This window comes from Melitaea cinxia, chromosome Z (assembly GCF_905220565.1).
Source record: "Melitaea cinxia chromosome Z, ilMelCinx1.1, whole genome shotgun sequence".
Classification (NCBI taxonomy): Eukaryota; Metazoa; Arthropoda; class Insecta; order Lepidoptera; family Nymphalidae; genus Melitaea; species Melitaea cinxia.
This window is the reverse complement of record NC_059424.1, coordinates 11590875-11606082: the sequence shown is the minus strand read 5'-3', so window position 1 is coordinate 11606082 and position 15208 is coordinate 11590875.

The window sequence follows — 15208 nt, the reverse complement described above, 5'->3', positions numbered from 1 at the left end:
TAGAAAAACTCAATATGCACTATTATAAAGTTTATTAATTAAGACATCAGTACTTAACGCCACTAAGTAGTATCGAGACCGCCTTTTACGTCTGATCCGTAGTCAGTATATATTCTCTCTGCTTTTAATCTACCACCGCCAAAGCTAAAATAAAATAATTCCCCGTCAACGTCCATTCCCCTCTTAAGTGTCAACTGTGTTGCCATGACAAACGAGCTATCAAAGGCCTGGCAATTAACCGATTTTACTGATATTAAAATGATAGTGTTGCTAAACCTTAAAATAAATGTTTTGATAATTGATCCATATTTTTAATACTCTAACATTCGGCTAATCCTGACGTCAAACGCGGCCTCGCGTTTACAACACAATACAAAAAAAAGGACAATAAAATAAGAGAAGAAGAAAAAAACAGGCATTCTTAATCATAGCCAATAACTCTTAGAACTAACATCGACTATAGGCTCTCTCACCCATAGCGACTCACTCTTAAAACTAACATCGACTATAGGCACTCTCACCCATAGCGACTCACTCTTAAAACTAACATCGACTATAGGCACTCTCACCCATAGCGACTCACTCTTAAAACTAACATCTCTTAGAAGTCCGCTTGTCACAACTCTCTTATATATTTCTGGTAAATTAAATGTATTGAAATAAGATGATCCGCCTCTATACAGTAATTTAAGTATATATTACTACTCTCCATATATTATAATTATCTCTCTTTATTATTCTCAATATGTTAAACAATCATTCATTCTTTTTATTAATCACTTTTATGGTTAACTTTCGTAATTGTTACATGTTAAAAGTGTATATCTTTATCTAATGATCTTATAATTAATTTACATTAACTTTACTCTTTTTTTTTTTCTCAATTTATTTCTTTAATATAGTATAATCATATACAGGATACGTAATGTAATCTATAATACATCGGTACTACAATTCACTCAGCATACAATTGTACATATAATTTGACATATAATTAGATATTCACTTTTATGGTATTACATAAATAACTGTCTTTTATTACCATGATATCATTATTTTTAAAATCATACATACATCAATAATTCATTCTATAACAGTATATAAGGTCTATATCACCTACCATCACTTTAGTTATAACCAAATCCACTTTCTACTCTGAATCACTTGTCATTGCATCATTAAAAACTAGCCAAGGGTGTAGCCTATCAACAGCAAAAACCGACCTATATGGTTTACAACCTTCTTTTCTAGTAATGGGGGTATCCTCTATCTCATAGCGATCATTACCGATAATTTTTGAGATTCGAAATGGCCCTACACATTTAGGCAATAATTTGCGACTCTGTCCCGGATCTGAACGGATATCTCTCTCGACTCTTACTAAATCTCCTAATTTATATTGTGTTGGTTTTTTGTGAGACCTATCAAAACGTTCTTTCTGTTTTTGCTGATTAATTTGAATTCGGGACTCTGCATCAGACCTAATCTTAACTCGATCTAACGCGGAATGAGAATCCGCGACTATAGGGTTCATGATACCGTCCGAAACGCCTGTTGTTTGAACACCAAACAACATCTCAGAAGGAGTGCGATTGGTGCTTTTGTTAATAGTATTGTTTAGTGACCATTGAATTTGTGGTAAGCATAAATCCCATTCATTTTCAGGTTTACCGTGATTAGCAGCAGTTATGGCATCGACTATAGTCCGGTTGTACCTTTCAACCTGGCCATTTGCCCTGGGAGAGGCAACAGCATTCAAAATATGCTTGATACCTCTACCATTAATAAAGTTTGAAAACTCTTTGCTAGTGAAACTTGTACCACGATCTGATATTATACGGCGTGGTACTCCAAACAGCGAGAAATATTCTGTAAATACTTGAATAGTGGTGCTACTCTTAGTATTTTTAACTGGTTTTATGTATATAAATTTCGTAAAGGCATCAATGATTACTAAAATGTGACAATTTTTCTTTTTACTTATAGGAAATGGACCGCAATGGTCAGTGTGGAGCGTATCAAATGGTTTGCTAATTTTAGGTATAGGATGGAGCTCCCCTTCTTTAGCACCGGCCGGTAGTTTGTTATGTGCGCAGCTTAAGCAAGAATTGCAATACTTTTTAATAAATCGTCGCATTTTCTTAAACCAATAAATTTGATTAACTCTACTGTAAGTTTTTTCAAAACCGAAATGACCAACATCGTCGTGATTCATACGAACTACCTGCCATCTTACCGATTTCGGAACTACCCACTTTAAATTGACTTCATTATTTTTATCAATTACTACTCTATATAAACGATCATTTTTTATTGTATAGTTCTTATGAATATCGACTATATCTTTAGTGTCTGGATCATTTAGGATGCTAATTATTCTTTGTATCTCTGAGTCCTGTTCCTGCACTGTACTCAGCCACGCATCATCATCTATTGCTAAAACATCGACAACGTCTACCACGACCTTCGATTCAGACGTACTGGGATTGCGCGATAAGGCATCAACGTGACTCATTTTAGCCCCATCTCTATGCTCTACTGTGAAATCGTATTCTTGCATAGTTAAGTACCAGCGAGCTACCCTAGGAATCAAATCCTTTTTAGTCATTGTGCTACGTATAGCGGCACAGTCCGTAACAACTTTAAACGTTTTTCCTAAAACATAGACTCTGAATCGAATTAAAGCACAAACTACTGCCAGAGTTTCTAACTCATACGAGTGTAGTTTGCTTTCGTCTGATGTGGTCTGACGACTGTAATATGCTATAGGGTGGAAAGTCTCTAAATTTATGCGTTGCATTAATATGGCGCCTATACCGATTTTACTGGCATCTGTATGAATTTCTAATTCGGCCTGGGGATCATATAATGCTAAAACGGGTCTGGTGGTTAATTTAGATTTTAATTCATTGAAAGCCTTTATCTGTGGCTCATCAAAACACCACACAGCATTCCTTTTTGTAAGATTCGTCAGAGGTTTTGCTATCACTGAAAAATTGTGAATAAAACGTCGGAAATAGCTAGTGAGCCCAACAAACTGTCGAACCTCGTGAACGTTTTTAGGTATGGGAAAATCAATTACCGCCTGAATTTTAGCTACCCCAGGGCGTATACCGTCTGCACTGATCTCATACCCCAAATAGTTTATTCGAGTCTGAAAGAAATCGCACTTTTTTTATATTTAACTTAAGTTGAGCTGATCTTAACAATTGAAAAACTCTTTCCAACTTGTCTAAGCCTTCTTCTATTGTTTGTGATGTCACTAAAAGATCATCCATATATGCTAATGCTAGGTTTTGTTTACCTTTCAGCATAGAGTTAATGATACGCTGGAAAACGCTAGGTGCATTAGCAAGCCCGAATGGCATTCTCTCAAACTCAAACAAACCATCCGGTGTTGCAAATGCAGTATACCGTTTACTGTTTTCACACATGGGCACCTGGTAATACCCTGATGTTAGATCAAGGCTTGTAAAGAATTGATTACCCCCTAACCTATCTAATTGATCCTCAATGCGAGGCAAAGGATATTTATCTTTAAGTGTCTTTCTATTTAAGGCTCTATAATCGACACATAGGCGTTTATCGCCATTTTTCTTACTGACTAAAATAACTGGACTTGAATAATCAGAAGTACTTTCACGTATGATACCATTGGAGAGTAAATCTTCTATAATCTTATTTAGGTATTCACGTTCACTCTGGGAAACTCTATATGGATTATATACTACAGGTCTATTGTCAGTTAGGTTAATTTCCATTTCAGTTAGATTTGTTTTACCTAATTCTCCTAAATTCATTGCAAAGCAATCTCTGTATTTTTCGATTAATTTAAACAATTTTTGTTTCTGATCCTCGGTCACTATTGTACTTATTTTTACATCCGCTAAAGGTAAAGGTTCATACTGTTTGGTTTCTGTAGTTATACCTACATATTCTTTATTTATTTCGTGGTATTGCTGTCCCCGAGCTAACAAAGCTCTTTTAGTAATTTTTAAATCATTAAGTGACAAGTTGGCTAGCATTAGATACCCTTTACCTGCTTTGAACTGAAATATACCTGGTAGAACAATATATTCGTTGTTAGGTAAAGTTCGAAGATTATATTGAACAAATAGCCCTTCCGAGTATTTACTATTTGTAGTGACATCAATGGGCATAGTAGTTTTTGGTTCAATAACGTAATCACTTTCTGCATACACTTTAATTTTTAAATCACTATTGGTCACACCTGGGGTTTGTATAAAAACTAAATCATCATTTGTTTTCAAAAGTATTACATTAGGTTTTTCCGTAAATGACTGCCCAACCAGAATTGATGTTTTTAAATAATGATTTTCTACGACTAGAATTTCCGTTTCAGCCTTAACGGCGCCTATTTGTAAAGTGACTACTACTTTACCAATTGGTTTTACAGAAGAATTGCCAAAACCCTGCAAAATTGGTAAGTTATCAGTAGCCCAAGTATCATGCAAGAGTTTTGCGTCAGATTCTCGTATAAGAGTACACTTACTACCTAGGTCAACGTATCCTCGCAATGTTATATCACCCACTTTGACGTCTTTGTAAAATTTTGCAATATCGGACTCACTATTGGTAATACGCATGACACTCTTAGTTCGTTCCGTCGAACTATTGTTTTTATTAGCTTCGCCAGTATTATTACTGTTCTTGCGACAATCTTTAGTTTCGTGGCCTAATTTTAAACAAAAGTTACACGTCTTTATTGGTTTATTACATTTTAAACTTATATGTCCCATTTCATTACAATTGAAACATCTAACTGTATCTGTGCTATTATTGCCTTTAATTTGTTCATTTGCTACCTTATTAAACTGTCTGGATTGTTGATGAATATTCCGGTTGCGATTATTGATGGATGGCGTGTTGGTTTCATGTTGAGATACCGTGCGCAAGTAGTTAAGGACCTGTTCTGGTTCCTCAAACATACAGGCACCTGCCCCCATTCGTACAAACTTGTCATCGATACCATGTATAAGGCAACCGACTGCCTTTTTACCAGTTATCTCACATTTATTTATAAGCGCAATTTTGTCATAGTAATAATGTTCTAGAGGTTGGCCAAACCTACACCTAAGTTTTAACATTGTTGTTAATAAATCACCGTAGTTTTCGTTTGAGGGAAATGCTAATTTTAATTTTTGTGTCCACTCATCCCAATTATATAGGACTGAGGATAAGCCCTGATACCACTTTTTGGCTAAACCACTTAATTTAGGAAGAGCATAATGACATATTTGGCGGTCATTCCAAGAATAAATCTGCGCACATTCGTTAACCTTGTTTATCCAATTTTCTATTGTTTGACTATTTTCACTAGGGTCAAATTCTGGAACAACACTGAACGCCACCGGAAAATTGTTTTGAGCCCAAAAATTTGAAGTTACTGGCGCAGAATTACTGTTAGGGTTATTTAATCTAGTAACATTATTTGTTGCGCTGTTATTGTTCGACAAACAAAGATCAGTTTGATCATTAACTGCAATGGGTATATTTAACCTATTTAATCGAATCGGCGATGTCAACGGGGGAGTTTTAGTCGACCCCCGGTTAACATTCCTACTGAGAGATTTATGTCTGCGACGCTCAGTATGCGCTTGTTTTTTACCATGTCTTTTATGGCTATGCTTACGACCTCGATTACGTTTCGTTCTACGTCGTGACCTACGTTCATAATCGTCACTATCACTAAAACTAGAATCTGTAGAAGTACTATCTACGCTCGATTCCCGCCGTTTTCGCTTAGATTTTCCCATTATCTCCACTAGTGATGCAATGAGTAAATGATTCAAGATATACTTAGGAACAATAAATACAAAATTTTATATATATAACAAAACTAAATATACTCGTATATACTATCACAATATTAAACACAGTTTTAATAGACACCGGCAGTAAATCCGGAAACAGCGGCAATAAGTAGGTACATGGAACCTCAATTAAGATATATAAACACACCAATAGCTATGTAGTTTAAATTAATAATAAAAAAAGTCATATAAGATTAATAATAACAGTTTAAAAACAAAGATCAACGATAATTGTACATTTATATTTCGAAACACATCGCGTAGTCTACGTGTAGGTACTTCAAAAGAAAAAATAAAAAATAATAACAACAAATAACAGCTTAAATAGTTTTCACTTGTAAATTAAAAAAAGAACACCAACGCTGACCTGATTATTATAGTTTAGGTATTATATAGATCACTTTCACTAAACTTCCAAAAACATGTGTGCAGTTTGTTGTTTACCGCTCGCGTACCTTCTGCATATGAGATATGCGAATGAGATAATCAGGAGCAATTTAAATTTTGAAGGACTTCGCAGTAGCTCGCTAGTAGAATTTTCCTCGCTTTGGTTCGATATCGATTTTGAGGCGGCAAATGTTAACGTAGCCACATGAAAGTCAAATAACACTTTAAGATCTGACCTTAACATCCAAGATCGAGGAGACCGCAGCATCGGGCACGTAGATTAACTTTGTCACTTCTGACTGTTAGAAAAACTCAATATGCACTATTATAAAGTTTATTAATTAAGACATCAGTACTTAACGCCACTAAGTAGTATCGAGACCGCCTTTTACGTCTGATCCGTAGTCAGTATATATTCTCTCTGCTTTTAATCTACCACCGCCAAAGCTAAAATAAAATAATTCCCCGTCAACGTCCATTCCCCTCTTAAGTGTCAACTGTGTTGCCATGACAAACGAGCTATCAAAGGCCTGGCAATTAACCGATTTTACTGATATTAAAATGATAGTGTTGCTAAACCTTAAAATAAATGTTTTGATAATTGATCCATATTTTTAATACTCTAACACTTTGTTGGGCTAAACGCTCTGCTTTTGTTTTAGCTATGATGTAACCTGCGTGAAAAAAAATCTAAATCAGTCTAATCAGTTTAAGTTAAAATAAAAATAAAATAAAAAAATAAGAAATTAGTTAAAAAAAGGTAAACTGAACAGATAATTTGAATATCATGCACTAGTATTGACTATTCTATTACATTATTTTCAAAATCAATGAGAAATTAAATATATTGCTCTGAATATATACTCAATTTTTTGCATCTTAATCATTAACCTCTACTATGCATCATTAAATTCAACAGAAATGACATTTTCCTCAAAAGAAATCATTCATCTCATTTAGAATTACACGATGAATGATGTTACGTTAAATGACAAAACAAAACGAAACATGTCGTAACTTGGAAATTGAGGGAAGAACCTATATAATTACTTTGTTCATTATTTAATATAAATTTAGTTTAATCTATGCAAATTATCGTTTAAATAAAGAAAAATTACTTACCAAAAATATATTCACGCGTTTAATGACGAGATTTCTTGACAAACTAATATAAAATCACGTAAACACGTAATTTCATTACTGACACGTCAAGACTCGTACAGATCTTGATGTCGATTGAGGGGCAGCACGGGGGAAGCCCCCCGGAATGTATTCAAAATCTTTCATCTAGTTATTTTGTAGAACAAAATTTTATAAACAAAAATCGAGGATGGTAATGATGAAATTCATGTGACAAAATTTTAAATTGTTAAATAATAATGATAGAGGAAATTTTTTGTTTAGGAAAGGTAATGATTATTCAGTTTAGACTTTATTTATTACTTATAGAATAAAATCAAACGAAATTCGGGCAAACTACTGCGTTTTATTTATTTCATTAACGAACATAGTGTAAAAATATTGGAAAGGTAAATGATTTTTGGGACAATATTTCAAGTTTTTTATATTTTAGCATTATTATTTTATTATTTTGTTACTTGCAAGTTATAACTAAATGTATAAAGAATAATCTAAAGCCATTTTTACATAATGGAGGTTCTATTTTGAGTCAAAAAGTGGAATCACACAATTTGCTATTTTGAAAATCCACCCTAAAACATACGGAATTTAATTCGTACACGTAATAAATTATGTTTATATGTTAAGGCTTTATAGCTAGAAAAATAACCACAGAAAACACATTCACGGGCCGTGTGTTGCCGACCACTGGTGTAAAGAGTTATTTTGATATCACAGACAGACACTTCAGGTTTATTTAGGTATATGTATAGAAGTATAGATTTCATTTGAAAAGTTTTATGATAATTTTGACTAGTCACTAGCCTGTTGGCGCAGTTTATAGTAGTCCTGCTTTCGCGGTTCGCTTGAGAGAATTAGCTGAAGCATGTTTATTTCCAAACAAGCAATAAAAATAAAGAATGCTTCTATATCCAGTAACAAAACCACCACACACCCCAAAAAACTAAAAATCTCTTTACCAAAAGTTTATTTCAAAATATTTAGAAAATAAGTAAGAGAATCAAGATATTTTTATTATTTTCGTTTTCGAAACTGATGTGTAGGTATTTTAACACACTTGTGATATGTATAAGCTTAAAAACTTGTGATAGTATTGTTCTTAGAAAATGTTTAGATTCATTATGAGTGAATTAAATGGTTTGAGTTTAATATTATATTTCGACACCAACAATGTATACTACGCTAATTCGATTTTTCGATAAGTTTGTTTTTTAATGCGAACTTGATAAAATGTGTTTTTATATGTAATAAAAAAAAATTGCGAAATTGCAATGAATAAATTAACTATTAAAGATACCAAATTTCAAATAAGTTTCTTAATTAATATAAAAGGTATCACGTTTTTCCCTTTTATAAATCTCTATTGTAAAGTTCATTTTTAAGAGTTAGCTTAGTATAAATTGCTGGTGTCGATTTAATGGTGACGTTCGTTATATAAAAATTTAAAAGGAAACTGCACGTTATATTTACGGAACACAAAAGTAAAATAAATATTTAATTCAATATAAACGAATGACGAATGTCATATGACTATTTATTTTATAGGCACTGGTGGTACAAGAATAGAGAATTAATTTACTACACTGTTTACTACCCTACCTACTGTAGGTACCTACAATACTTGCTTACTTCTAACCTTTATTTAGCTTAGCTTTTCAACAAAGCCCTCGGGCTACCCTCTCATCTCCTTTTATCACACCTACTGTAATAAAATTCTATATTCCTTTGAAAAGAGTTTCAAAGAAAATTTTATACTAAAATTAGACAATATTAATGTATATCTAAAAGTAAATATAATAAGTATATATATGTATAATATCGGTCACCAACCCGCCTGCCCAGCGTGGTGACTATGGGCAAAACACACGAGTTCACGTTATTTTTAGCGTAAACTTGTGGAGGCCTATGTCCAGCAGTAGACTGTATAGGCTGTAATGATGTATAATATATTTAAGAAGCCGACAATTTCAGCGAGAGCTTTATAGAAGAAGATAAACAATAATTTTAAATTGACTATTAGCAGGTACCTATTACGAGCCCCGATGCAAAATAATTCGTCTAGTGTGAAATTTTCTCTGTGAGATTTTTTCTAACCTCAATATTTTTGTATATCTATATAAAATATTAAGCTGTTCTACTATCGCATGTCGCGTTGAACCAATAAACTATTTTAGCTTTTTAAATGTATACATATCCTGTTATAAATTCGAAGAAGTTATAAGCAAAATAGTTCGTCTAATTATTAATCGATGCAAGAGTTCGTCTTTCGGCGATTATTCCTTCTTTGTACAATTATGTTGCATAATTTAAATTTGTAAAAGTAATTCTGTGTCATTTGTCAAGTGAGATAGTATAAATTCTGAATATTACAGTTTTTTCATTAGTTTTCAAATAACAATGGGTCGTGGCAAACCCGTGTATGAAGAGCTTCGAAAGCGAATAGTTTGTGGGGTCGATGCTGGCAAATCAAGTTACCAAATATCCAAAGACTTGATACTTCCCACGTCTACAGTCCAATCTATCATTCGGCACTATAAAAAGAATAGAACGACTTCTTGTTTGAAGAAAACTGGTCGACCACGCATCAAAGAAAACAATCCTGAAGAAAATTATCAAAAATAATCGTCGTGGAGAACTCACGGTGCAATGTCTCAGTTGATACTTGCAAAGAGTCATAAAAAGAATGGCTTAAGGATTTTAAACCGCTAAGAAGAAACCACTGTTGACTGCTGTACAAAAGAAAAAGAGGTTGAATTTTGCTCGTGATCAGTGGCGTAGTAGCATTTGGTGTGACGAATCCAAATTTGAAGTGACAGTCGGCGATGAAAGGAAAAAAAGTGATTCGGAACAAAAATGAGGCATTTCATAATACGGATTGTCTCAAACGCAAAGTGAAGTTTCCGGCGTCTCTTATGATATGGAGTTACATGTCTGCACAAGGTGTTGGTGGTATGCAGTTTGTGGATGGTTCTATTAATTCTGCAAAGTATGAAAGCCTTATTTTACGTGAGTGACAAGGGGGGTAGACTATGTAAAGTCATGAAAGAATTTCAGTTTCAGTCATGTTAAAATAAACTTTAAAATGTTCCTCAAATTGTGGTTTACTTTAAAAACGTTCTTAATTATTTTACCAATATTTACTTTCTATATTTTACGCTTTGCACTACTTTCCATACTAGACATACTATTTTGATTATTTATGTATGGATATTTGTACTTGTATGTGTATGAATTAAGGAATCTATTATACACTATTTTTTTATTCATCCTTAAGGATATTGTACACTTCCTATCCGTCACTACTATATCATGTCCTGTGCCCAAAGGTTATCTGGAAGAAATCGCTCTTCAGCGATAAGATCGCCTTTGTACATCTTTTTGTTGTAATTACTACTGTTTGTTTATATTTTGGTGTACAATAAAGAATATATTATTATTATTATTTTGCATCGGGGCTCGTATATCTTTGTCCGCGGTCCACTATGCGTCCGCAATTGGTCCGCAACGATCGCGGCGCGGTCGTCGCGAGCAGAGTCATAGATGATGTCACTATTCGCGACTGCATCGCACCCACTTTACCCACAAAATATAGGTGGGTCAAAGTTAGCTTTCATCAAAACGTGGCTGGAATTTTAAAAAACCAACTGTCAATGTCAAATTGTGAATGTTACAAACTCCAATCCATGCGAAACATTCACTCACAACCCCCACAGCTGTATGTTTTCTCCATGCAGTTTTCACCTGACAGCGCCCAATTCGACCAAATGAGCGTTCCACTTACAAAATTCGCCCACAACGCCCGCTGCGTTTTTTCCGTAAGGCTAAGCGCGCACTGGCGGCCAGGCCACAGCGGCCACTATTGCGACCAGGCCGCGAGTGTCGCGACCAGCCGCAAGCGTCGCTCCCAAGCCATAGCCCATAACGATATAATTTGAACACTCCGTAAACAGTAAACATCTATCCGCGGCGACCAGTGCGCGCACACTAGCGCACGATCGTACAATTCTTCGAATCTCGATGGCCGCAGCGGTCGGCTGGCCGCAGGTACGCCGCAATGATCTCGTGGGCCGACCGTGAGCGTTGGCGTTATGGGCCTAAGGTGGAATGCGCCATTTATGTAATTACTGTTTTAAATTTTTAATGGACCTCAGTTCACGCAGGGTTTGCAAATTAAATTGATTAAGACCACAGAGCAACATGGAGGAGGTAGCCATGCACAGGCGTTCCCCTCTGTCAATAAATAAATCCAAAATAAGTCCAAATGGTCCTACGCGTATACACACTGGCGCTGATCACTAGACTAAATCTAGTTGCGTGATTGAATCAACGTCCTTCAAAAAATGCCGAATTGTCCTGTTTTCTGCCACGTCAAATTTACTAAAAGATGTCGTTACCTTTCATATGTAAGTATTTTTTCATTACATTATTATTGTATACTTCTTTTAAACCTTTTTTAAACTTAAAAATTACAAATGTGGTCGTGTTGTTTTGGATTTGTTTACCAACACAGGCCGCTCACCCTCGTACAATATGCGGACCAGTTGAGCGACTGATCCGAGTCTATTTCCGAGTAGTTGCTGTCGCCGAGCGATAGTGTTTACCGGTTTGATTGTAGATAGTTATCGATAAAAATGGCAAAGGCAAAGGAGGAGGGAGACATATTTGTGATTCTGATTTATTTATAATATAATATTGCGAGCTTTATTTTAATATACATAGTTTTATAATAAAATTGCATTAAATTAAATATGATACAATACTTACGAGTATTAACACAATTTCCTAGAATTACTTAGTGTGAACTTCGACGGAAAAACATTTGCAATAACAAACTAACCTGAACGCCCACAAGAAATCGTGCCATTTATAGAAAACTAATCCATTTTAAAAACCAGTAACAGATACAACTGTCACTGGTGATTAAAATGATATAAACATTTAGTTTATTTTTGACATGATAATTATTGTGGTACCGGTGGACAGTTGTTACAACCACGGCTGTAAGCAAGTTGTCAGTGTAGTTGCGGCGTGTCATTATACTGTAATGACACAGAATGCATCTATGCGTGTGTGAAAAATGTCAGTTGTTTTTAATTTAGTATGTGTGAGTTTCGTAGTGACATGATTATTTTTTTGTGGGAATTAGATAAAGTGTGCATATGAGTGATCCCCCCTGCCCCGCAAAAAATGACAGTTTTGTATCGGTAAAAATCGCTATGGCTACTCCCCTCCATGTTGCTCTTTGATTAAGACTGAAATCCTTATTTATTTTTAATCAGTTCCTTCTCTGCAAAAAATTTAAAAATTCCTGCTATAATTTTAGGATCCCTGTTTCAAACACAGAATAGTTTACAATAATTTCCCATACAAATCATCGTTTTTTATTTGGAATTTTCACCAGGGCTACCATGTCTAAGAATAAAGAAATTCATAAGCAAGCAAGCTTGTAAATCCTCGTATAAGCTTGTAAGGCCTCTTTCCCCATGTAGGAGAAGGATCAGAGCTTAATCCACCACGCTGCTCCAATGCTTGTTGGCGGAAAAAAAACTGCATCTCTAAAAGAGAAATCAGTAGACAATATTCAATGGGTAAAGAAGTTGTTAGAAAAAGAACCAAAAACTTCAAATAATTGGAAATAGTAATAAATGAAAATGCATGAAAAAGAAAAGACGTGTTGAAAGATTGTAAAATTCGACAACTAAGTACAAGTAATTTTCTAAAATAAAGGCGTGGGTGTTTCGAAAAACAGTCAATAGAATTCTGAGGAGCAGGATAAAGAAAGGTTTGCCTAACGTCACCCGTCTATTAAAAAAGTAAACAAACCTCAATAAGCTGATTTATTTTTTGTAAAAGGTCATTTGGAGTAACAAAAGTATACTTACTTGACTTAACTTGGGTATAAATAATGTTCCTAAATCTGGATGAAGGCCTATTCAGCTTCTCGATAAAAATATATCTACAGAAAAATGTTAAGCAGTACATTAGCATGGTTTGAGTAAGGAGTTGGAAAATTTATTCAAATTCACGAAATAATAACCGTAGGTATTTGTATTATATATTATATTTTTATTTTTTACTAACAAAATTTAGAAAAAATTTAGCTAAGGATCGGGCTCCAAAGTTATTTTATTTTCTAGCATGATAAAGAAGAGAAAAAAGAGCAAGAGAAGAGAGCTTACAGCTTAAAAATCAATATTTACGCTCTTTGCGAATAAAACTTAGCTGTACGGGGCCGGCCCCATGGCCATCGCACGAGGCCTTCGCCGTAAAACAAGTTGTCAAGTTGCGCGTGGCCCACATAGTGCGCACCGTCCACAACACCGTGCCACGGCACGGCGCCGTGCCGTGGACATGGGGCCGGGTCCTACCCTGCGCGTGTTTATATTAGATGTTTTCAATTTTTCATAGTATTGTGTCTTATAGTTTACTTTAGTATGTATACTGTAGGATATAATGTAGTATTCAAATTTTGTGTTGAAATGGTTTAGGATAGGTTAACACATCTTTAACAAGCATTCTACCTTATACTATTACGAGCAATTCTTGTATATATATAGCTAGGATTCATTTTTAGAAAATGACGTTTTATCCCTGTTTTTAGGGAGTACAAAAATAGCTACAATATCGTTAGAATACAAAGGTAAATTTCGCGACTGTCAGTAAAGTTGTAATAGCTCAGTGGGAAATCGGCAGGTCGGGATCAACCGAAAAGATCATGGACCATGTCCCTGATCAATAATTTTTTCCTTTTTTTTCCTAATTGCACTTTTTATTTTATTATTTAAATAGGCAGTTCTAATTTTTTATTATTATGTCGGTAAAACCGAAAAATATTATTCATATTATATCATTATTATTTTTTATTTTTTTTATTTTTTATATTTATATTTTTTATCATTGTGGATAAAAAAAACATTATTCATATTTTATAAGTATGTAATCCGTATTTAAATATGATTTCCAAAAAAAAAAAACACGATTTGTTAGAGTGCCTATCAGTTTTTGAGAAGCAATTACTCTCAATCTTGTAATTGTGTAATTTATATAAATTTTTAATTTATCGTAATTTTTTATTTTTATTTTATACATTGTCTTTGTTACACATCGTGCGTTAATTCATTATTAAAAATTGTGTTTGTAGGCAAAAGAAAAAAAAACTGACTTCAGTTATATCGACAAGTAATACGACGTAGGTATACGTAAAAAAATATCAAGAAATACGCATTATCAAAGATTACTCCAAAAGTTGTAATCAGATTTCAATGAAATGTGACCACATGATAAACATCGGCTTTCGATCAAGTTAAAAATCATCAAAATTGGTACACCCAGTAAAAAGTTATGCGGATTTTCGAGAGTTTCCGTCGACTTCTCTGGGATCCCATCGTCAGATCCTGGTTTCCTTATCATGGTACCATACCAGGGATATCTCCTTTCCAACAAAAAAAGAATTATCAAAATCTTTTCATAAACGACGAAGTTATCCCCGAACATACATTAAAAAAAAAAAGAAAAAAATATATATATATATACACATCGAATTGAGTAACCTCCTCCTTTTTTGAAGTCGGTTAAAAAATACTTCATCCAAACCGGCAGCGAATCATTTTAACCCTCTATAATCCTGCACGATTTACTAAAAATACCGAGCTGAGCTCGGTCACCCAGGTACTTTAGTTATTAAGATATTATATGTGTAAAAATCACAAAGGGATTAGCGGAATGGTTTTCACATCCAATTTTTTTTATATGGTACATTTTATACTGACAAATTTTAAAAGGATAGCTGTTGAGCGTTTTGCCATCTTTACTGAGCAGTACGTAAATTGTATAGCACTATGATAGTG